The sequence below is a fragment of the Trachypithecus francoisi genome, unplaced genomic scaffold (genome assembly GCF_009764315.1).
Source record: "Trachypithecus francoisi isolate TF-2019V2 unplaced genomic scaffold, Tfra_2.0 Contig01440, whole genome shotgun sequence".
NCBI classification, from domain to species: Eukaryota; Metazoa; Chordata; class Mammalia; order Primates; family Cercopithecidae; genus Trachypithecus; species Trachypithecus francoisi.
Genome location: NW_022681431.1, coordinates 14,004,994 through 14,030,447, shown reverse-complemented (window position 1 = coordinate 14,030,447; position 25,454 = coordinate 14,004,994). Strand labels below are relative to the sequence as shown.

At 47.4% G+C, this 25,454-nt stretch overlaps 1 long non-coding RNA gene and 1 pseudogene across 2 annotated transcripts; one reads left to right on the top strand and one right to left on the bottom strand.

Moving 5' to 3' along the window:
* Window positions 1–4,887: 4,887 nt before the first annotated feature.
* Window positions 4,888–23,465, bottom strand: LOC117093703. 2 transcript variants are annotated; one of them, XR_004441212.1, is made up of 4 exons: window positions 12,204–12,652; window positions 11,643–11,738; window positions 10,408–10,451; window positions 4,888–5,019 (listed from the first exon to the last, which is right to left on the bottom strand). It is a non-coding gene; the product is annotated as an uncharacterized LOC117093703 (long non-coding RNA). The 2 variants fall into 2 exon arrangements; XR_004441213.1 differs by lacking the exons at window positions 11,643–11,738; window positions 12,204–12,652 and adding an exon at window positions 23,387–23,465.
* Window positions 18,554–19,328, top strand: LOC117093693 (annotated as a pseudogene).
* Window positions 23,466–25,454: the final 1,989 nt, after the last annotated feature.

Sequence of the window (25,454 nt, the reverse complement as noted above, 5' to 3'; positions counted from 1 at the left end):
AGCCTGAAATACCTTCCGCATTGTTTTGGATTCATCAGAAGTACAAAGATATATCTCATAGCATATCTGCCATCAGGAAACTTAGGTTCCAGAAGAGGAGTTAAGACTCATAAACCACTGGGCTCAGTAGCTCATGTCTGTAATCTCAGTGTTTTGGGAGGCCAAGGTGGGAGAATCTCTTGAGACCGAAAGTTTGAGACCAGCCTGGGCAACATAGTGACACCCCATCTCTAAAAAAATTTTTTTAATTAGCTGGGCATGGTGGTGTAGTCTCAGCTACTTGGGGTGCCAAGGCGGGAGGATCGCTTGGACCCAGGAGTTTGAAGCTGCAGTTACCTGTGATTGATTACACCGCTGCACTCCAGCCTGCTCGACAGAACAACATCCTGCTTAAAAAAGAAAAAAAACAAAAAGACTCAGAACCTAAAAATGATAGGCAACTCAAGATCATTATGTGTGTGAAATGACTCTAAATGCTATGAGCTCAGAGAAAAATCCTGGAGCTGTTGGGGAGGACAGAAGATGAAGGTGTGGCTTGAAAGAGACATTGAGGATGAGGAAGATTGACTGAAATGATAAACATTATTTTTAGGTCCCCTGAGTGTAGGTATAAAGACATAAATAAGCTTGCTGAGGAGAGAGACAGCTGGAATGCCGAAAGATTTTCCAAGGGCAGCAAACACACCAGCCCAACCAGATGAAGAAGGGTCTCCCAAGCCATTGCTGTCACTCAGTGCTGCCCTGAGAATTCGTTGGGATGTTTCAATGACAGTAACAGCCCACACCATCAAAGCCTTCTTCTTGGCGTTGTATTGTGTAAAGCTCTGCAGGAAGACAGTACCTCTAGGAATGCACCTGTCATCAAAGCAGGGCCCACCCAGTTAGGAAACAAGGCCAGGCTGATCCAGAAGGACTTGGCTGACTATTGCACTCACCAGGAAAGAAGGTGCTCACTTGTTTGCATTTGTGGTCACACTGTGGCTCAGCAATGATTATTCCACCAACTAAGCCACTTCCTAAATCACAGTTCCACGTATGGCATAAAGGGCGGCTTCACCTGCCCTGGCTAATGTCTGGAACATTCACAGAGCCACACACTGCCTCTGGGGAATGCCAGTGTCATGAAGTCTCTCTGGGAAGGGTCAGCCGCACCTCTCCAGCTTCCCTCTTCCCTCCCTTTGGGGGATGCCACCCTTCCTGCCAGGCTGCCTCTGGCCTCTCCATGTCACTTCAGCCATTCCAGGGCACTGATCTCACCAGGAGGCTGTGCCTCCTCCATCCTACAGAAATGACAGTCACACCCACCAACTGCCTCAACTTGGAGAAGCTATTTTAAGACCACACCTACCCTAAGGGAAGTGAAACAGCCAGTATATTTGCTCCCAATTTACTTATGGAGAAACTGAATCAAGATCTGACTTACCAGGGCAATCTCAACAATTCAGTGATTCACTGAGGTCAGAATTTCACAAAGCCTAACCAGAGCCTGTGAGCCCTCAGGCATGTCACCCTCTATGCTGTATCGTGGAGGTAGGACCTGCCTGGTTCCAGCACTTTTGCCCACAGCTCTGCTATGGATCCTGCCTCTCAGACCCTATTATGTTTTGGTCATTAAATCTGTAATACTGAATCCCACATAGACTTGCAAGTCAAGGAATTCTGGCTGAGAAGGGTTCTCTCTGCTTATGATAGAGACACTCCCAACAAATGTGCATCTTTGTGTGTGTCTGTCCATTCAGATGCAATCAATGGCAGTAAATTCTTTACACTGTGATAAGAATCTCTAGCAAATAATCAACAAGTTGAGGCCTTAAGTCTTAATGCAGGTGCAATCTGTAAGGGGATTCTTTTTTTTTTTTTTTTTTTTTTGAGACGGAGTCTTGCTTTGTCACCCAGGCTGGAATGCAGTGGCACGATCTCGGCTCACTGCAACCAACGCCTCCTGGGTTCAAGCGATTCTCCTGCCTCAGCCTCCCAAGTAGCTGTAATTACAGGCGTGCGCCACCAATCCGGCTAATTTTTGTATGTTTAGTACAGACGGGGTTTCATCATGTTGTTTAGGCTGGTCTCAAACTCCTGACCTCGTGATTCCTCCACCTTGGCCTCGCAAAATGTTGGGATTACAGGCGTGAGCCACCACATCTGGCCTGTAAGGGGATTCTTACAGGAGGCCCGCTAGGCCAGGCACCTGTTCTGTTGAACTCTGAGATGCCTCTTCTGTTTGATTCTATTTGGCGCTTACCTGTGCCAGGAAAGTGCCCAGCAGTGAGAAGCCTCTGGGTTGACTTCCTTCCTCCAGGAGGGAAGGACTAAGTTTATGAAGCAGCCACACTGGGAAGGCCACTATACAGCTTCCCATATGCTATACATGTTCACCACCCTCAGAGATTGCCCCACTAGCATATGTGAACAAGTCAAGGCTCAGAAAGGTTACCTCGACGGGTCTCATATAGGTGAGAGGAGGGGTGGCCTCGCACCTGCACTTGGCAGGCTGCAGGGGGTGCTGCTCGCTGGCCCGGCCTGAGGCCTTCCCGGCTCTCTCCCGCCCCTCCTGTCCTGGAGCCCGGCAAGCCGCACCCCCGCCTCCACCACCACGGCCCCCCTTTCTGGGGCACTCACGTCTCTACCGGCCAGATCTCCCGCATCTTTCCAGGCCCACGCCTCCCCCGCGCTGACCCTCACAAACCCTGAAGTCAGACCCTCTTCAAGGACCCCCTACAGCTGCCCCTCTCTCAGGGTCCTTCTGGTGATCATGTAGTCACTGCAGCTCCACATCCCGTACGCCCGGGATCGCACCTAGCAAGTCCTTGCTGGGGCGTCCATGAGTGTCCCCACCCCGCCGCACCGCCACCGGGCGCCCGGGACTCGGCTTAGGCGCGCGGAGGGAAGGCAGGGCGGCTGCAGAGAGCAGAGCCGAGGAGGAATCGAAAGGCTCAGAAACTCGGTGTGACCAGCGCCCTCCTGGACAAAACTCCCCGGGCCCCGCGCCATCGCCGCGGCCACGCGCAGCGCCGCGGGTCGCCGCCCCTCCCAGACCTCCCCGCCCCGAGCTCAGGCTCTGTCCTCTTCTCCAAGGGGCTACTAATCACGCCCCAAGGACGTTGGCCCCCGGGGAAGGGGAGGACCCCAGGCCTGCGCCTGGCTGCGGGGAGGCGCCCCGCCCTCCCCCCTCCTCCTCGCGCCTCTCAGCTTCTCTCCCTTTTCTTCTCCTCTTCACTCAGCCCCTTTTTCTCTCCACACCCAGTCCGTTGTCCCCTCTTCGCTCACTCCACCCCACTTTCCTTCTTCCCTCCCCAGTGGGTCCCTCTCCCCCTTTCCTCTCCCCTACAACCTGCCCTCTCCACTACCCACCGGCCCTCTCGCCTCCCCGGTCCCCCCTGCCCCGCCTCCCCATTCGGGTCACCATGTCCCAGTCCCCCTATTCCCCCCTCTTCCGCCCTCCCTCCCTCTCCTCTCCCCTCTCCCGCCCAGCGCCCTCCTCCTCCTCCGCACCCCGCCAGTCACCTCGTCCCCGCCTCGCTGTCTCCTGGAGCCGGCGTAACCGCTCGTCCCACCTCCCTCCCAGCCAATCGCTCTTCTCCTCCGCTCGGGGACGCTTCCCCGGGGAATCCTGTGGCCGGAGATGCTCGGTCGAGTCCCGGGTATGTGGTCACCGTGCGGGGGCCGCTACACCGTGCAGAATCCAGACCTGGGGTGTAGCAACCTCACAACTCCTCGTGCAGAAGAAACCAGAAGATCCGGGCGCGGGTCCAAGGTGGTCCGCACAGCCGTGGTTTAGCCGAGGCCGGCGCGCTACACTTAGTCCCGTGTGCAGTGCTTTCTGGTCACAGCAGCTTCCCTAGAAGCGACCCCACTTGGGTCAGAACCACCCAGCCGGGCAGCTGCTATTTCCCCCTTTCGCAGAGGGAGCAGCGCGCGTCGGGAGACGCAGTGACTCGCCAGGGTCAGACGCAGAGCGTCCTCTCCAAGCAAGGCCGAAGGCAGGGTGAGCATAGGGGCGTTCTCCGTCTGCCCCGGCTCGGGTGCACTGGCCTGGACTCCTCTGTGCGGATTCCATGGTGTAGAGAGACGGCTCGAGTGCAGGCGGAGTTTAAGGGAAGGGGGTTTTGACTGCAGGAGCCGACAGAAAGGACTAAATCCAAAGGGTCCCCTTGGACCTGAACCTTCTCCTACACGCCTGGCCGATAAAAGGGGAATCTGCGTTTTTTTTTAAGCCCAAAATAGAAAAGCCTTGGGAGCTAGAATGGCAGAAACCCCAAACCGACAGCGCTGGAAGCGCGCAGCTCGGTGCATTCCCCAGCCTGGCTGCCCTGCAGGGCCGCGCACGTTCCAGCGCTCAGGGGTTCAGGGATGGCGCCGCAGGACACACCCCAAACACAGAGCACAGACGAAGTTAAAATGAGCAGGCTGCACTCGGGACCACGCTGCCCCTAGCTGGCTCTGCCCCTGTCTCTCTGAACAGCAGGCCCCTGCCTCAAAGCCCGAGGGTTTTCGCATTTGCTGCTGTGGCTTCTCGCAGATACCTGCAGAGCTTCGCTTCCCGAACCCCTTCAGATCTTACAGAAGGGCCTCCTTCCAAACCAGGCCTTCCCTGTTCCCTGGCAACTGGTTTTAAAATCACAGCACCCCCACCCCCTGCAATTCACAGTCCCTCCTCGGTCCCTTCACTGCCTAGTTTTTTTTGTTTTTGTTTTTTTTCCTTAGCCCTTGCCGCAGTCAAACTTGAATGCGTTTGTGAATCACCTGAGGACCTTGCTACAACACAGATGCGAATTCACTTGGTCCAGGGTAGGTTCCCAAGTGTCTAACGCGCGTCCGTGATATTCTGCTGCTCCCCACCTGCTCGAGGATCTGCGAGGGCCTTTGACTTACAAAGGGTCCAACATGCAGATAATATAAAACAGTTTATTTTTCCTATGTATTTTGGTTTTCTATCTCCCGAACTTGAATGTGAGTTCCACCAGGATAGAGCTCTGGTCTGCTGTGTTTGCTGCTATATTCTCAGTACCTGGAACAGGCCTGGCACATAGTAGGAGCACTATGTTATTTTCAGAAGGAAGGAATGAATGAAATACAAACCAGAAAAGACAGCAGAGGTGATAAACCTAACATTATACAAAGTGAAAGTCAAGGGGCAAATTATGAACGAAACAGAGGTTTTACACTCATTTTTTAAAAGGGAGAAATAACAGTCACAAGCCCTTAGGTCCTAAAGTAAAAACTGTCTCCCCAAAAAGGGGAAATTGCAAATACTACATTGGTTTTAGAAAGGTTAACTCCTATCTTGGTCACATCTCAGAAGCAAAAAGTGACGTAGAAGACTTGAGTAAAGAAATTGATGGCCAGGCGTGGTGGCTCATGCCTATAATCCCAGCACTTTGGGAGGCCGAGGTGGGCGGATCACTTGACGTCAGGAGTTTAAGACCAGCCTGGGCAACATGGGGTAACCCCATCTCCACTAAAAACGCAAAACTTAGCCGGGTGTGGTGTCAGGCACCTGTAATCCCAGCTACTCAGAAGGCTGAGGCAAAAGAATCTGTTGAACCTGAGAGGCAGAGGTTGCAGTGAGCTGAGATTGTGCCACTTCACTCCAGCCTGGGCAACAGAGTGAGACTCTGTCTCAAAAAAAAAAAAAAAAGAAAAGAAAAGAATAAACAGGACCTGTGTATTTACTAGTTTATTGTTGTAAACTATACATAACATAAAATTTACCATGTTAACCATTTTAAGTGTGCCGTTCAGTGGCAAAGTACATCCACATTATTGTACAACCATCACCACTGTCCATCTCCAGGACTTTTTCATCTTCCCAAATTCTATATCAATTAAACAATAACCCCTTCTCTTTCCCTCCAACCTCTGGTAATCACTATTATAATTTTTGTCTCTGAATTAGACTACTTTAGGTACCTCATATAAGTGGAATCATATACCGCTTATCCTTTCGTGACTGGCTTATATTACTTAGTATGATGTCTTCAAGGTTCATCCATGTTGTAGCATGTATCTGATTTTCATCCCCTTTTTTCTTTTTTCTTTTTTTGAGACCGAGTCTCACTCTGTCAACCAGGCTGGAGTGCAATGATGCGATCTCGGCTCACTGCAACCTCCACCTCCGAGGTTCAAACAATTCTTCTGCCTCAGTCTCCCAAGTAGCTGGAATTACAGGCATCCACCATCATGACTGGCTAATTTTTGTATTTTTGTAGAGACGGGGTTTCACCAAGTTGGCCAGGCCGGTCTTGAACTCCTGACTTCAGGCTATCTGCCTGCCTTGGCCTCCCAAAGTACTGGGGTTACAGGTTACCCAAGCCTGGCCTCATTCCTTTTTAATAGCTGAATAATAACCCATTGTATATATACACATTTGTTTCTACATGCATCTGTTGATATACACACGGGTTGCTCTACCTTTTGGCTATTGTGTCTAATGCTGCTATAAGCATGGGTGTACAAACAGCTATTCAAGTTTCTGCTTTCAGTTTTTTGGGGAATATACCCAGAAACCCAGAAGTGAAACTGCTGGATCATACATTTCATTTTTTGAGGAACTCGCATACTGTTTTCTGTAGCGGCTGCACCATGTGAACTAAAGGTTAAAATGAACATCTCGCCGTCGCTATGGAGAGGGGCCTGGACTAGTTGTCCTAGGGTTTTTTCTAGCTCTGCTGGCCTATGGTTAGGGAAATGTGAGGATGAACAACAGGGAAGGGAAGTGGATTGGAAGGACACGGGCAGTCTTCCTGTTCAGATGCTGGGAGTGGTGGTGGTCAGGGTGGGGGAAGGGTGTTTATGAAGTCATAATCCAGTTATGGACCTCAGGACATTTGGACTGGGAGAGGTAGACCTAGGCCAGTTTGGAGTACTAGGCAATGGGGCGGCGGGGGTCCCTGCACCTTAAGGAGGCCTGAGAAAGAAGAACCTCACATGTATCAGGGAGTCCCAGAGAAAATGGTGCAAGGAGCAAGGCCCAGTAGCCAGCCGTCCTCAATGTCATGGCCCCGGAGGCCAGAACAGTAGAGAAATTCAAGGTGCGGAGCCTGGGTCCCTCACATGGGCAGCCTGGCCCACTGGCTCTTACCATTCATATATCTGTGAACATGGCCTTATTTGGAAACAGGGTCTTAGCAGATCTGATTATGTAAAGATGAGGTCCTATTGGATCAGAGTGGGCCTCATAAGACAAAGGGGTTGGGGCGCACAGACACACACCTGTCCTGTGGGCAGGTGAGGAAACTGGAGCAAATGCCAGCTCCCTGAACAGAACAGAGTGTGCCTGACAGTTGGGCATCTGTCCAAACCACACAAGCGGGCCCCGAAGGAGCAGTACCTGTCCAGTGGACAAGCGGCCCATGCAATCAGGACGGCCGGGAAGAGGCTGATGCTTCCAGTCACGTTTTGTCTCCTTGCCCTCATTTGGGCAGAGGTAAAGAAGGAGCACTGCTGGCTACACATGGTGGATCACGCCTGTAATCCCAGCACTTTGGCAGGCTGGGGCAGGCGGATCACTTGAGGTCGGGAGACTAGCCTGGCCAACATGGTGAATCCTCGTCTCTAACAGAAATACAAAAATTACCCGGGCATGGTGGCACATGCCTGTAATCACAGCTCAGGGGACTGAGGCAAGAGAATTGCTTGAACCCAGGAGGCAGAGGTTGTAGTGAGCTGAGATTTTGCCACTGCACTCCAGCCTGGGCGACAGAGGGAGATTGTCTCAAATGCATACGTACATGCATACATACATACGTACATACATAAAATATTTTAAAAATAAAAAAGAAAGCACTGCCTAGCATCACTTTGGCAGACTCATCTCCACAACCCGTGATCATCCTGTTCAGTTTTTATGATTTGGACCTGGTGGGCCCATGGCTCAAAGGGTGGGCCTGTGACCCACGCTGGCCCATCAGGATACCGCAAAGCCCTGGACACAGCAGTGGGGTGAGGCGTGAGCATGGGCCTTGTGTAAGCAGGAGTATAGACTCCTAGTAGAAGGGTTGCTGTGGACTTTGGGGGAGACTGTTTCTTCTGGGATTGTCTTCTGTAAGCCAGATGCAACCAGGGTGGCCAGAGGGTAATCGTAGCCACCTCACAGTGAGATCCTTGCTGAGAAGGATGCTCTCTACTGGGGACAGTAAAGTCACTCCACTCTACTTCAGACTTTGCAAGGAGACTCCTTGTTCCTCCTTTAAGCCAGAGGTTCTCTGACACTCTTAACTAGAGCTGCCTTCAAACACCTGTTGTGAGTTGAATCGGGTCCCCCCAGAAGATATGTCCAAGTCCTAACCCCAGGTATCTGTGATCTGTGAACATGGCCTTATTTGGAAATAGGATCTTAGCAGATTTGATTATGTAAAGATGAGGTCGTACTGAATTAGAGTGGGCCTCATAAGACAAGGGGGTTGGGGAGCACAGACACACACCGGGGAGGATGCCACATGAAGACAGAGGCGGAGATGAGGGTGACATGTCTACAGGCCCAGGAACACCAGGGGTTGCCAGCAACTACCAGAAGCTGGGAGAAAGCCATGGAATTCCCCTCAGATTCTCTCAGAACTCCCAGAAAAAAACAACCCTCCTGACACCCGATCCTGGCCTTCCATCTTCCAGAACCGTGGGGGGAAAAATGCGTGTCGTTTCCATCTGCTTTGTGGTACTTTGTTGCAGCAGCCCCAGGAGATTAATGCAACACTTCACGGATGTGCTAAGTGTGGCGACATCTCCCACCTCTTCCTTCCAGGAAACATGCCCGAGAGGCCTTTACGAAGGGGCAACTGTAGTCTGCCGTATTTACCTGAAGATGCAGTTTGGGCAGCTGTTTCCATCACATGCATGGCCTCTGGACTCTCCTGCCCGACTCTTTCCCCAGTAGCTATGCTAAAAGCAATCTTAGAGTAGGCTCTCCTGATATCTGGCCTGGATTGACGTAATCATCTGCCTTTTCTTGACCCATCCTCCACACCACCTCTGTTTCCCAAACAGATTTTTATCATTCCTCGGATGCAATCTCTCTATTGATTACCTACATTCTATAAGAAAATTCCAAGCTCTTCAACATGTCACTTAAGGGTCTAAAGAGTCTCATATCCACTTCTCTCTGTCTTGTCTGCCCTCACTCCTCTGCCACATGCCCTGTACTTTGATTATATTAATTTTTTTGATTGTAGCTGAGAGTGGTGGCTCACACCTGTAATCCCAGCACTTTGGGAGGCGGAGGCAGGTGGATCACTTGAGGTCAGGAGTTTGAGATCATCTTGGCCCACATGGTGAAACTCTGTCTCTACTAAAAGTACAAAAATTAGCCAGGCATGGTGGCAGGCACCTGTAATCCTAGCTACTGGGGATGCTGAGGCAAGAGAATTGCTTGAACTCAGGAAGCGGAGGTTACAGTGAGCTGAGATCGTGCCATTGCACTCTACCCTGGGTGACAAAGCAAGACTCTGTCTCTAAATAAATAAATAAATAGACTGTAAATATTCCACACATTTTCACAGTTCCATGTTTTTGCAAATGCAGTTCTGCACAAAATGTTCTGCCTGTTAGTTGGCTCACACAGGATTCAGTCTAGCCCCCTTCACCTACCTGCCCTCCCATATAGAAGAAGCTGGAAAAGTGAAATCCTGTCTTTCCCAGCTCCCTTGCTGCTAAGGATAGCCACATGACCCAGTTCTGGCTAGTAGGATGTAAGAGGAAATCCACAGGAAGGTTCCTGCTTTCCTGATAAAAGGGGATATCATAGCTGGCCTCCCCCTGTCTTTCTCCTTTCAATGTGGACACGATGCCTGGAGCTGCTGCAGCCAATCTGCAGCCATGACTCAGAGGATAAGAGAATTCTAGAAACCTTAGTCCCCACACCAGTGAGCCAATGTACCACCTTTAGTGCCTACCTCTGGGCTTATTATATGAGAAAATAACCTTCTATTTGTTTAAACCTTACTAGTCATGTGTTCTGTGACTTGCTGCTGAACACATTTCTAATCAATACACTGATACTGTTCATCTTTCTAGATCTTTCTAGGTAGATTGTTGCTTCCTATGAGAAGTATTCCCAAATTTCCTGGTCAGACTATGACTTCCTTCTGGAAGCATCCATGACACTGTGTACTTACCTGGGTTGCAGTACACATGCCATAACTAATTGCTTGCTTCCTGCATAGGCTGTGAGCTCTGATATTATTCTTTGTGTAGAATAATATCATGCATGCTGGGACCTAGCAGAGTGGCTCACACGGAGCAGCGGCTCCTAAAATGCACTGTGAGTGAAGAATTCCATTTTCAGAAGGATATCATGCTATGTTATAACCTCTGGCTAGGCTTCTCACCCTTTGAAATCTACAGTGACTGACTGACTCACCTTGCTAACTCATCTCTATAGGCAGAATGTGCTCTGCAAGCCAATCTATTCACCAGATATTTGTCGAAGTCTCAGGTACAAGCTGCTGTGCTATGCTCTGTACAGGATAAAAAAAAGAAAGGGAATATTTTAACATGGAAGTTAATGTTTCCCTTGCATGTCTTAAATAACAGCCAAGGGTGGCCAGGCGTGGTGGCTCATTCCTATAATCCCAGCACTTTGGGAGGTCGAGGTGGGCAGATCACTTGCAGTCAGGATTTCAAGGGCAGCCCGGCCAACACAGTGAAACCCATTCTTCACTAAAAATAAGAAAATTAGCCAGGTGTGGTGACACACACCTGTAGTCCCAGCTATGTGGGAGGCTGACGCAGAAGAATCTCTTGAACTTGGGAGGTGGAGGTTGCAGTCAGCTGAGATCACGCCACTGCACTCCAGCCTGGGTGACAGAGTGACTCTTTCTCAAAAACAAAAACAAACCAACCAACAAAACATAGCCATGGGTGTGGAAGCAAGACATATTTGAAATATTTGCTTAGAACGGTAGTTCTTAATCCTGGCTATGCTAGAATGACCTGGGAGCTTTAAAAACTACAAATGCCCAGGTCCTGTCTTCAGAGAGTCGGATTCAGCTGGTCTGGTCCCCTCTCCCTAACACCTAATCTTATTTTTTAAAGCTTCCTAGGTGATTGTAACATATAACCAGGGTGTGCATCCCTGATTTAAAAGAAGGATAAGTGTGGACCGGGAAGATTTCTTGGAGGATGTGACCTATGGGCCTTGAAGTACAGGGGACATTTGGACAACAGGAAGAAGAGGTATTTGAGGAATGAGGATTGCTGAGTGAGCAGAGGCAGGAAAGAAGCTTCAGTGTGGCTGTCAGCCAATCAGCCACACTGGGGGATTTTTAAATTTCTACTAAAAATTGAAAAATAAAAAAATAAATTAGGCTTGGTGGCATGCATCTGTAGTCCAGGTTGTTTGGGAAGAAGCAAAGGTAGGAGGATCACTTGGGCCCGAGAGGTTGAGGCTGCAGTGAGCCGTGATCACAACACTACACTCCAGCCCAGGTGACAGATTAAAACCCTGACTCGAAAACATGAAAACTAAAAATAAGTTCCAGCGGGCAGACACCAGAAGGAGATGATCTCAGGAGGCAGCAGAGGCAGCAGACAGTTGGGGAAACAGCCCCGGTCCCGGGCTCGGGAGACCTGCAACTCCCACTCTGATTTCATCCCCACTCCACTGTGTGCCTGTGTGCATGGCATCCGTGGGGTCTGTCACTTCCTACCTGCAAACCAGATGCTTCCTGAGCTCCCTCCCGTGATCTGCCCGTGATCTTCCTGGTCTGATTTTTCACATTCGTGTTCTGAACACCAGGCCAGGCCTGCATGAGTCAGGACAACAGTTAGATGGCTGCCTCCCCTGTCCCGCCTGCCCCTTCACCCACAGCCGCTACACCTATGGAATTGGCAACCTCGCTGCACTGTGCAATGCAGAGGGGGAGGTAGAGGAGGGAAGTTGTTGGGAAATAGCATGAAAGACACCAGGCGAGCAGACAGCACTGTGCAAAAGAGGAGCTGTGCCGGACCGAGGGCCCCGGGGCCAGGCCACTGCAGTGAGGGGCTGCCCCTTGCCCAGGATGGCCTTGCACTGAGTGGAGTCATCTTGCTCCCCACAGCCAGGACTGACTGAGACTAGGAGGCAAGGCCCTCGCCTCAAGGTATGACATCACAGCTTTGTGGTGTGGCTTATGTTCCAGAGCCATCCCCGGTGGATTAAGCCAAACATAAGCTTTACTTGAAACCTCATCTTTGCTGGGCCCAGCCCTTCCTCGTATCTGTCCGCTTACCTCTCTCCAGTACAGCTTTTCCTGCACAATGCTCGTTCAATAAACCACATTCATGTTTGTCTCAGGGTCTGTTCCTAAACACTTGATCTAAGACGCCGTGCTTTCAATAAATAAAAGAAAATGCCACCGACGGATGAAACATGTATGGGAGGCGACCACAAAACAGGGGCTAAAGGAAACTCCCAGATTCATTTTAGAAAAAGAAGAAAGGAGAGTTACAAGAGTCTGATTGTGGGGCAGGGAAGCAGAGAAAGAGCAGCTTTCTGTTTGTGCCTGGAGTGCAGTACACTGAGCAGTGTTTTGCCTGGTTTATTTCCAAAGTGTTGTAGGGCAGCTGAGAGCTTTCACAGTGAGGAGAAATCCATCTTTTTGACCAGCCCCGGTCAATGAATTACCTGACTCACGCAATTCAGTAGACTCCACCTGATTTTTGTTTTTCGGTTTTTGCTATTTTTTTTTTAAACAGAGTCTTGCTCTGTCACTCAGGCTGGAATGCAGTGCAGTGATCTCGGCTCACTGAAACCGCCGCCTCCCGGGTTCAAGTGATTCTCCTGCCTCAGCCTCCTGAGTAGCTGGGTTTACAGGCATATACCACCATGCCCAGCTAATTTTTATATGTTTAGTAGAGACGGGGTTTCACCATGTTGCCCAGGCTGGTCTCAAACTTCTGGCGGCAAGTGATCTGCCCTTCTCGGCCTCCCAAAGTGCTGGGATTACAGGTGTGAGCCACTGCGCCCAGCCAGTAGATCCTTTATGATGTACCTCACTTAAAAGCTACATTATAAAGGGAATGGTCAAACTCCAATAATGAATGTGGTCTTTTTCCTTTTAGAGACCAGGCTGATCTACTAATAGTGTAATTCAAAGATGGCTATAAAGGCCGAAACTAGCCAAACCCTCCTGGCCCAACTGTGACCCCTAAGCTTCCAACTACAAGGACCTAGTGAAAATTTAATAAAACGCTGCCTGACTGGGTGCAGTGGCTCACACCTGCATGTAATCCCAGCACTTTGAGAGGCAGAGGTGGGTGGATCACTTGAGTCCAGGAGTTCGAAACCAGCCTGGGCAATATGGCAAAACTCCATCTCTACAAAAAATACAAAAATTAGCTGAGCATGATTACACACAACTGTAGTCCCAGCTACTCAGGACACTGAGGTAAGGAGGATCGTTTGAGCTGGCAGGTGGAAGTTGCAATGAGCTGAGATCTTACCATTGCACTCCAGCCTGGGCTAAAAGAGCAAGACTCTATCTCAAAATAAATAAATAAATAAATAACAGCACTGGGGTCGTCACCAGATCAGAAAGCCAGGAAAAGGGTGCTGCCCAGACCCAGGGTGCCTGGCACTGGCACCCAGCCCCAAGTTCAGTCCAAGCACCTCCTGCCTCTCAGGGCTGGCTGGAGTTTGCTCCCTGATGGGAGACCTGGATTACCCAACCGTCCTCAGACCAAATAATACCTAAGCACTTGAGGTACTTCTGACTATTGTCAGCTGAGTCTTGGCTCAACTTTTGTCGACAACACGGATTAATTTATAACTAAGGTTAAAAACTCTTAAGTGAAAGTTAACTGATTCGGCCCATTTTCAGGGGAGAATGAGAGACGCCTCAGAAGCAACTATCGTGGCTACTGGGGGGTCACAAGAGGGATCATGTGGGGACAAGCCCAGATGGTGGACTCTTAAGGACAATTGCTTATAAAATGAGCCCAGCATGGTGGCTCACCCCTATAATCCCACCACTCTGGGAGGCCAAGGCAGGAGGATCACTTGAGACCAGGAATCCAAGACCAGCTTGGGAAACATGGCGAAATCCCACCTCTACAAAAAAACACAACAAAATTGGCGGGGTGTAGTGGCACATGCTTGTAGTCCCAGCTGCTCGGGAGGTTGAGGTGGGAAGTCACCTGAGCCCAGGAGGTCGAGGCTATGGTGAGCGGTGATCACACGACTGCACTCCAGCCTGAGCGACAGAGTAAGACCCTGTCTCAAAAAAAAAAAACATAGAAATAAAATAAGCGTGCATCTCACTAAGGTGAATGTGTTTAGAGAACCATCATAACTGACGTTCACTGAGCACCTGGTGCTTCTGGGCAAAAGGTAGAATTTTTGCCCAGAAGCATACTCTACACATATCAGCTCAGTTAATCCTCACAATAAACAGATGCTATTATCATCCCCCTCCTTTTTTATTGTGGTAAAATCTACATTACATTTGCCATCTTAACCATTTGTAAGTATACAGTCCAGTGCCAATTAAATGCACACAAATCGTTGTGCAATAATCACCACCATCCACCTCCAGAACGGTGTCATCTTGCAAAACCATAACGCTATGCCCATTAAGCAATAATTCCCCCCTCCCCTTCCCCGGCCTCTGGCAACTCCATCTACACTCTGTCTCTATGAACTTGACTCCCCTAGGTACCTCATAGAAGTGAAATCACACAGTACTTGTCTTTTTGTGTCTGGTTTGTTTCACTCAGCATAATGTGCTCAAGTGTCATCCATGTTGTAAGTAGCATGTGTCCAAATTTCGTTTCTTTTTAAAGCTAGGTAATATTCCCTTGTACATTCAGCCCCCATTGTTCATCCATTCGTCCTTCGATGGGCACTTGAATTGCTTCCACCTTTTGGCTATTCTGAATGGTGCTGCTGTGAACGTGGGTGGGCAAGCATCCCTTCCAGCCCCTGCTTTCACTTCTTTGGGGGTAGCCAGAAGTGCAACTGCTGATATTATTTACCGAAGAAGAAGAAATCAGGTGCAGGAGATTAGGCGACTTGCCTAAGCCTGTGTGACTAAGTGTCAGAACCAGGATTTCTCCCAAGCAGACTGGCTCCAAGGTCCTGGCTCCGGACCACCGGGCTCACTGCTTCCCACCTGTGCCTCTCACTTTCTGAGAGGACCACACCTGGAAGGTTACGAAGAGTGGTCATGCTGACCAGCAGAGGGCATGCCTTGGCCTCTCACGGGGTCGCCCATCTTCTCTGCCCTCCACATCTGCGGCTTGCAGAGACCACAAACCGACATGAAGAAATATCCTATAGAAGGGCCGGGCGCAGCAGCTCATGGCCGGGTGCAGCAGCTCACGCCTGTTACCCAAGCACTTTGGGAGGCCGAGGTGGGCGGATCACTTGAGGCCAAGAGTTCAAGAGCAGCCTAGCCAATGTGGCGAAACCTCATCTCTACTAAAAATAAATAAATAAATAAATAAATAGCCGGGCATGGTGGCAAATGCCTGTAGTCCCAGTTACTTGGGAGGCTGAGGCAAGAGAATCCCTTGAACCTGGGAAGTGGAGGTTGCCATGAGCCGAGATCACGCCACTGAACTCCAGCCTGGGCAACAGAGCGAGACTGTCTCGAAAAAAAGAACATAAATGTCCTTTAGAGACTGGATATTCCACTTCCCTCCACACAGCTGTAAAACAGAAATTGGTTCGCTCCCTCCCCTGCCATACCTGTCATTGTGTCCCATTGCTCTTAGAGATCAAAATCTCTAAGATTATTATGGTCCGCCCTGGTGTGATCCTGCTGCTTCTTTACCCCATCTTTGCTTCTCCCTGACATTCATGTTTCCATCAGAGCCCACCTTCTTCCTATCCTCAGCCACGTGATCATAGACCGACTAATGGCCACCCAAAGATATCAGGGCCTAATCCCTGGAATGTGTAAATATTAACGTGATGCAAAAGTCATTGCGGTTTTTGTCATTACTTTCAATGGCCAAAACCTCAATGACTTTTGCACAAACCTCATACTACCTAATAAGGAAAAAGGGCCTCTGCAGGTGTGATTAGGGTAAGGATTTTGAGATGAGGTGCTTGTCCTGGATTATCTGGGAGGGCCCCAAATGCCACCACAAGTGTCCTTATAAGAGAGAAGCAGAGGGAGACCAGACACACAGAGGAAAAGGCTATGTGAAGACTGAGGCTGACGTCACAGCGATGCAGCTACAAGCTCTGAACTCCTGGAACCACAGTGGCTACCTCAGGGCCTCTGTGCTGCATACCTGCCCGTCTACCTCTGCATGGCTGGCTTCTTCCTGTCTTCACACCTCAGCACAAGTTTAGGTCTTACCCCCCTGGAGAGACCTTTTTCGCCTTCCAGACCTCCCTAGCAAGCCCCCATCACACTCCATGACCCCACCCTATTTATTTTATTCCTACCCTATCACTACTATTATTTATTTCCTTCTATCTTATTTGTGTCTTACTATAAACAGGCATTTCTAATTCGACATAAATATAATAAGATGCAGAGGTTTATATGGATCTTATTTTTTGCCTCCTGCTCTAATCCATCAGAGCAGGGACTGTTTCTATCTTCTTTGGTGCTGAAACCCCAGTGCCTGGAACACTGCTGTGTTTGCTAAGGATACCATAACAAGGTACCACACAGACTGGACGGCTTCAACCATGGAAATTTAACATCTCAAAGTTCAAGAGGCTAGAAGTCCATGGCTGGGGGTGGTGGCTCACACCTGTAATCCTAGCACCTTGGGAGGTTGAGGCGGTAGATCACTTGAAACAAAGAGTTCAAGATCAGCCTGGCCAGAATGGCGAAACCCTGTCTTTACTAAAATTACAAAACTTACAGCCGGGTGTAGTGGCTCACACCTGTAATCCCAACACTTCAGGAGGCCAAGGTGGGGTGGATCCCTCGAGGTCAGGAGTTCGAGACCAGCCTGGCCAACATGGTGAAACTCCGTCTTTACTAAAAATACAAAAAAATTAGCTGGGCATGGTGGCACATGCCTGTAGTCCCAGCTACTCAGGAGGCTGAGGCAGGAGAATTGCTTGAACCCTGGAGAGGCAGGTTGCAGTGAGCTGAGATCACGCCACTGCACTCCAGCCTGGGCCACAGAGCGAGACCTGTCTCAAAAAAAAAAAAAAAAAATTTGTAGGGTGTGATGGTGGGCACGTGTAATCCCAGCTACTTGCCAGGCTGAGGCAGAAAAATTGCTTGAACCCCGGAGGCAGAGGCTGCAGTGAGCTGAGATTGCGCCACTTCACTCCAGCCTGGGCCACAGAGTGAGACTCTGTCTCAAAATAAATAAATAAATAAAATAGAAGAAGTCCAAGATATAGGTATCAGTGGATTTGGTTTCTTCTGCAGCCTCTTCCCTTGGCTTGCAGAGAAGGAGCTTTCTGGCCGTGTCCTCACGTGGCCTCAGTTCGTGTGCATCTGTGGTGTCTCTTTCTGAGCGTCCTAATCTCTTCTTGTGAGGACATCAATCAGATTGGATTAAGGACCAGGCTAACCACTTCCTTCTAACTTAATCACCTCTTTAAAAGTCCTGTCTCCAAATATAATCTCAGAGCTTCAACTATGGTGAATTTGGGGAGGCACGATCCAGCCCCTAATAACCACCTCACATATGTTAATGGTGGGTATGTGGCAGCCATGCTGTTAGGTGAATGCTAATGCTATGATCACACCAACAGAAACATAAATGGAAGAGGGAAGTTGGAAAGCCACAAAAGAAAAGCTCAAATGGACAGAAAACACATAAAAATATGTCCAATCTCACTAGACTCAAAGAAAATACATATTAAGGCAACAATGAGACACTATCACTTGCCTAACAAAATGGCTGAGATTTAAAAGTGGACAATAGTTGCTTGTAGGAGTGCAGAGGTGGTACACGCCTTCTGCAAAACAACTTGGCATGAAGCACAAAGTACAGAGTTCCACGGGATGGGCGGTCTCCCTTAAAGAAGTGACCTGAAGGTAATTCTTAGTCAAGTGAAGACAGAGAGAGGAACAAATGGGGCAGAAAGAACAGTCTGATTAAAAGCCTCGAAGCCACAAAGTACAGTGCCTTCAAAGAGGTAGGAGAGCCCTATTCAACATAGTACTGGAAGTCCTAGCCAGGGCAATCAGGCAAGAGAAAGAGATCAAAGGTATCCAAATTGAAAAAGAGAAAGTCAAATTGTCCCGGTTTGCAGATGACATGATCTTATGTCTAGAAAAATCTAAAGATTCCACCAAAAATCTTAGATTTGATAAATGAATTGAATACAGTTGCAAAACCAATATACAAAAATCAGTGGCATTTCTGGCTGGGCTTGGTGGCCCATGCCTATAATCCCAGCATGATTGAGATGCCGAGCTGGGAAGATCGTTTGAGGCCAGGAGTCTGAGATCAGCCTGGGCAATATAGCAAGACCCCATCTCATTTTTTCAAAATTAAAATTTCAAAAATGAGGGAAAGGAAAGCACCAGGAGCCGCCGCCGCCAGCACAACAGTGCCTGGAGGCGGGAGGAGATCCGGGCCGCCATGCGGCCTCCCCTGCATCCCGCCACCAGCCGCCTCTGTCCTTGGACCTATTCTAACAATCTCTTAAAACATGGTGGATTAGTAGGAAGTTCTAGGTGTGTAGAGACATGCCTCACCCGAGGATGTTAAAAAGGCATATGAGAAACTGGCTCTGAAGTGGCACCCAGATCAAAATCCTTGGAATAAAGAAGAAGCAGAGAGAAAATTCAAACAAGTAGCACAGGCGTTATGAGGTGCTGTCAGATGCTAAGAAACGGGACATCTATGACAAATATGGCAAAGAAGGATGAATTGGTGGAGGGGGAGGTGGAAGTCATTTTGATGGTCCATTTGATTTTGGCTTCACATTCCATAACCCAGATGATGTCTTCAGGGAATTTTTTGGTGAAAGAGACCCATTTTCATTTGACTTCTTTGAAGACCCTTTTGAGGACTTTTTTGGAAATCGAAGGGGTCCCTGAAGAAGCAGAAGCTGAGGGACAGGGTCGTTTTTCTCCACATTCAGTGGATTTCCATCTTTTAGAAATGGATTTTTCTTCTTTTGATACAGGATTTACTTCATTTGGGTCACTAGGCCAGGGGGACCTCACTTCATTCTCTTCTACATCATTTGGTGGTAGTGGGATGAGCAACTTCAAATCGATATCAACTTCTACGAAAATGGCTAATGACAGAAAAATCACTACGTTTCCTAAGGCCTTCCCAGCCATGTGGGACTGTGAGTCAATGAAACCTCTTTCCTTTAGAAATTACACAGTCTCAAGCATTTCTTTATAGCAGTGTGAAAATGAACGAATACACTCTCCTTTCTTTTTCACCTCCCCTTTATCCCTCACAGCTCCCTAATCCCCTTCCAAGGAACAGGGATTCTCACACAGGTCCCATGGCAGGACCCATGCTTACCAAGCCTCTGGCTCTTTCTCCCAGCTCCAGAATCCCTAGGTTTCATTTTGGAAACAAATTTATGTCTAGCTATTAATAATGTTTCATAGCATTACCTCGTTTATGTAATATATTTGCACTTAAATTTGACTTCAAGAGACTACAAAGAGAATTGTTGAGAATGGTCAAGAAAGACTAGAAGTTGAAGACGGCCAGTTAAAGCCCTTAACAGTAAGTGGTAAGGAGCAGCTGCTGTGCTTGGGTAACGAGTAGTTCAATGCATGCACTTAATAGAAATGTTAAACTGTAACAAGCATCATTTGAGGATTAACAGGCACTGGCACTTTTTTTTGAACTTCAAATGAACTCCACTTTCAGTATAATTATACCAAATCTAAAGAATTTATAAACAACTCATCAGAACCTCTATTTGTCATAGACTTTTGAGTTTATTGTTGGGACAACATAAGAAGACCATTTTTTTTTTTGTCTTTAAAATTTTTGTAAATCTCTGTATGCGCTTTGCTTTTTTATTAAATGTACTCCAAGGTGACCCTGACTCTTTAGTGTAGGACAAGATTGCACACTAACACCAGCATGGATCTGCTTTTCCATTGTGTCTGAAATGTGAGCCACGTGGTGTCAGTCTGCTGTGAAGTTAACATTGCCAGGACAAATCTTCTACAGAAATAATTTCAATTTATTTTCAGTATTTAGTAGTGAAAGATATTAATGCATTAATGGTAATACATTCTGGTTTAATATAAATTAAAAGTGGCTGAGTGCGGTGGCTCACGCCTGTAATCCCAGCACTTTGGGAGGCCGAGGCGGGCAGATTATTTGAGGTCAGGAGTTCGAGACCAGCCTGGGTCATAGGGTGAAACCCTGTCTCTACTAAAAATATAAAACTTAGCCAGGTGTGGTGGCGAGTGCCTGTAGTCCCAGCTACTCGGGAGGCTGAGGCAGGAGAATCACTTGAACCCAGGAAGTGGAGGTTGCAGTGAGCCAAGATCATGCCACTGTACTCCAGCCTAGGTGACAGAGCGAGACGATGTCTCAGAAAACAACCAACCAACCAACCAACCAAAAAAACAAAAACCCTGCCCTTGTATGTTTCTACAGCACTATTCACAATGTGGTCTGATCAGATTTGCGTTTCAGAAAGAGTCTAGTGACCAAACCAAGGGAGGAGCAGCAGGAAGAAAGGAAAGTTGAGGGACACTGGAAAAATAATGGAGTCAGAATCAGCAGACCGGTGACACAACAGACCTGCAGGGAAGCAAAAGAGAAGGAAGTGTGGGTCCCGCCCAGCTTGGGGCTTGAGCAGGTGAGTGGTGGCGACTCTTTCCAGGGGAGATAGGGAACAGGAGGAGGGGCTTCAGGGGAAAAGCCTGGCATGTCTTATCCTAGACATGGTGAGACTGAAGTCCTGTGAGAGATCCTCGGAAAGTTCCAGCAGGCAATAAGCATATAAGGGTATTATCTATAAGTCAAAACGGGAAGCCAAAACCTATGTTAGGAAGAGATTGCCCAAGTGGGGTGCCCAGAACCGGTCCACCCAACCCCAGCCTCATAGCCATGACCAACTACTATTGCATCAGTTTGGTACTAAAGCATCAGGAACCAAGGTAGAGGCCATAGGCCTGCCTGAACATGGACATGTTATAGGCTCCAGGGTGTCCCAACAGCTGGGAAGTTGAGCCCTGTCTCTAGATAAGGCTGATTCTGGGAGACAGGCTTTCACAGACATTTTATAAGATCCAAAAATTATAGCATTGTATCTTGCGTAGAGGGTCTTCCCCACACTGTCAACACTTACCTGCAAATTAGAGTCGGGGGAGGGTGCCTTCTCAGAAGACACAATTTTTCTCTTTACCATAGGTGTTGGCAAATCTTTTCGCAATTTATCATTTATCTTTTGACTTTGTTTATGGTATTTCTCATACATAAGTTTAATGTTTTTGGTAATCAAATTTATTTTTATTTTTTATTTACTTATTTTTTAAAAATAGAGATGGAGTCTAGCTACGTTGTCCAGGCTGGTCTTGAACTCCTGGCCTCAGGCCATCCTCCTGCCTCTGCCTCCCAAAGTGCTGGGATTATAGGTGGTAATCAAATTTAAATAATCAAATATTTTCCGTAGGATTTCTGAGGTTAAGCATGGGGTTCCTAATGTTCAATAAGGCCCCCTTTATCTTTGTTTTTTTATGAGCCAATTCTGAGAATCACACAAGATCTTGAACTCACAAGGACAAGATGGGATCAACAATAACTTAGGCAAAATATTCTATTTTCTGCACTAGCGAGGCTATGGTTTGCTGCCTTCACTGATTTTTTTTTTTAAATTCAGTGTTATATTTATTTTAGGGATATTACTGAGGATGTGCCCTTTTTTTTTTTGTTAACACTTTTAAGGAAAAAAAATTTTCAGGCAGCACTGATCAAAACTATGCAGTCAGCTTGCTTTTAGTTTTTTGGGCTGTGTGTGTGTGTGTGTGTGTGAGTGTGTGTGTGTTTCTTTCTGTTTTTGGGCTTTGATGGATTGAATTATGTTTGCCTCTTTGCACTGGACACCAGGATGCTCAGGTCAAAGTTTTTTTTAACCCTTCCTTTAATAAACGCTCTTGTCATAACATTTGTGTTTGGGGAATTAATATTTGCTCACACTTTACATTTTTCTTCTATACTTTTTTGCCTTTCCTTCCAATTTATCTTTTAATCTTTTTTTTTTAATTCAACCTTTATTTTAGATACAGGAGTACATGTGCAGATTTGTTACATGGGAATATTATATAATGCTGAGGTTTGAAGTATGAATCTCATCACCCAGGGAGTGAGCATAGTACCTGATAGGTAGTTTTTTTAACCCAACTACTTCCTTTAGTAGTCCACAGTGTCTGTTGTTCCCATATTTATGTCCATGTGTACTTAATGTTTAGCTCTCACTTATAAGCGCGACCATGCAGCATGTAGTTTTCTGTTCCTACACTGATTTGCTTAGGATTATGACCTTCAGTGCCATCCATGTTGCTGCAAAGGACATGATCTCACTCTTTTTACGGCTGCATAGTATTCCATGGTGTATATGTGCCACATTTCCTTTATCCAATCTACCATTGATGGGTACCTGGGTTGATTCCATGTCTTTGCTATTGTGAATATCTCAGTGATGAACATACAAGTGCATGTGTCTTTTTGGTAGAATGATTTATTTTCCTTTGGGTATAGACCCAGTAATGGGGTTGCTGTATCTTTTAATCTTGTCTTTGATATGGCAATATGAAGTCCTTTTTGAAAGGGGATGGGAAAGAAAAAGATGGAGAAAGGGTGGAAGAGAAAGACAGAGAGAAAGAAAGTAGCTAACTATCGAAATGTGCAGTTAGCAATCAGATACATTATTTATATTAAAAAATCGCATTTAACTTCACCATGGGGTTACTTGATGTAGAGTTCCCAGAAAACATTTTACTTGCTTTATTACAAAGCATTCCCCACAAGCACAGTACCTCAACTCATCTACTGTGTAAAGTGAACTTTATCTGTATTTTAGAATAAAGAAAACCATTCAGCAGCATCTGCAAAGTGGAGAACTCAGCTACCTGCTGAACTTGGCAATGATCTAGCCCCACCCCGCTTGCTGTCTTGCTTTATTTATTCTAGCTGGCATTTTAAAATCAAGTGTTTGATACACGCCAGGCCCCCTTCTTTTATGTGTATATTTCTTTTAATCCTCACTAGGAAGAGACTGAGACTCAGATAATTTACATGATTCCCCAGAGTAACCCAAGTCAATGGCAAAGTAAAAAATGTCTGTCTCCACTCCCTGGGTGTCTGCCACTATGTCGCACTGAATCCTTCATTCCCAAAGAATTCCAGTTATATTCTCAGGACTAATTAGCAAAAATATGTACTTTATACCTGCAGTCTCCCTCGTTTCTCCTCTCTCCCTCCTCCTCCTTCTTATGCGCACACACAGGTGCGTGCACACACACGTGGCTTTTAACTATCATGTTTATCTTACCAGGTATAAATCATCTCAAGGTCAAAATTACAAATTTAAATCTTGATCATCTCACACCCACTAGGATGGGCCCTATAAACAAAAACAAAATGACAATTGTTGGTAAAGACGTGGAGAAATTGAACCCTTGTGCCCTATTGCTGGGAACGTAAAATAGCGCAGCTGCTATGGAAAACAGTTTGGAGGTTCCTAAAAAATTAAACAGAATTATTGCAATGATTCTGTAATCATCCTACTTCTGAGTATATATCCGAAAAAATTTAAAGCAGGATCTCAGAGATATTTGTACACCATGTTCGTAGCAGCATTATTCACAATAGCCAAGAGATGGAAGCTACCTAAATGCCCATCGGTGCTCCAATGAATAAAATGTGGTCTATCCGTACAATGGAATGTTAGTCAGTCTTCAAAAAAAGACAGAAATCTTGTCCTATGCTAGAACATGGATAAACTTTGAAGACATGATGCAAAGTAAAAGAAGCCGGTAACAAAAAGACAAAAACACTGCATGACTCCACTTATATGAGATGTTAAAATAGTCAAAGTACAAGAGTGGTCGTAGAATAGAGGCTGGGGAAGGGGAACAGGGATTTGTCATTTAATGAGTGCAGTTTTGCAAGATGAGAAAATGCTAGAGACCTATTTTACAACAGTGTGCTTATGGTTAACACTACTGATCTGTACACGAAAAATGGTTAAGATGGCAAATTGCATGTTCTGCTTGTTTTACCACAATTTTAAAAACACAAACAAAACAAAACACTTCTACAGTCACAGAGAGACTAATCAATGCGTTAATTTGAGACACTCAGAATTTGACTTTCATGAGAAAATATTTATAAATGTGTTTGCAAATATAATTAATTTCAATAAAACCACATATTAGAGTAAAATAAATTTAAATCCTGATGAGTTAGATCCTAATTTTAAAAACTGACTTTATGCAGTAGTTTTGTCAGTTTGCCTGAGACATTAAGCTTTGAAATGATCATTTGTCCTGTCTGTCTGTCTCTCTCTCTGTGAAGGGCCTCACCCTGCCCTCACCCCTCCCTTTGCCCCTGCCCGCCTTTGGCCATCATGCTGAGCCAGAGTCAAACGAACCTCCTGCCAGGCACAGGAAGATACAGGCGGGCTTCTTGGGGGTGAAGGAGGGGCTTGAGGATCGCGGCAAGAGTTGACATCAAAGCAGCCTGGTTTTTTTTGTTTGTTTGTTTTGCTTTTGTTTGTTTGTTTGTTTGGAGATGGAGTCTCGCTCTGTCGCCCAGGGTGGAGTGCAGTGGCGCGATCTCGGCTCACTGCAACCTCCACCTCCCGGGTTCCAGCAATTCTCCTGCCTCAGCCTCCTGCGTAGCCGGGATTACAGGCGCCCGCCACCACGCCCCGCTAATTTTTTTTTTATTTTAGTAGAGACGGGGTTTCTCCACGTTGCCCAGGCTAATCTCAAACTCCTCCACTCAGGCAATCCGCGTGCCTCGGCCTCCCATAGTGCTAGGACTACAGGTGTGAACCACCATGCCTGGCCCAAAGCAGCCTCGTTTTAAGCAGAACCCGTCAGGAGAAAGTGAGCTGAGCAGCTGCTGGGCTCCAGCCCTCACTGCAATGTGAGGAGATGGTGAGATCCTACACCTCTTGGCATTCTTCTTGCACGATGTGCTGAAATCTGCTGCTGCTCGTCTCCCATTGTCTTTATAAGGATCAGTTTATTCTCTTTTTAAGTTCTGTTACCGTAATTTTGGCAGGGTCTCAAGAGGGAGAGGAGATGAGTGTTCAGAACTCTGCTTTTTCTAAAGATCTGGTTCTCTCTGATGCTCTGTGTCTGCGCGCGCACGTGTGTATATGTGTGCGTGTGTGCCGAGTGTATTTCAGGATAAGAGCCTCATTTGATAAGCAAGTGAATTGTCTCGGAAGCCGCTGAGAAACTCTGCGTTTTTATGGTGAAAACCCAACGTTGCAATTAGAGCGGATTGTCCATGAGGTGGCAGACGCTGGTCCTTCGGTGGGAAGGGAGGAGTGGCCGGACCTGGGGAGACTTGGGTCCCCGAGCCTTGGAGCAGGCAAGGCAGGTGAG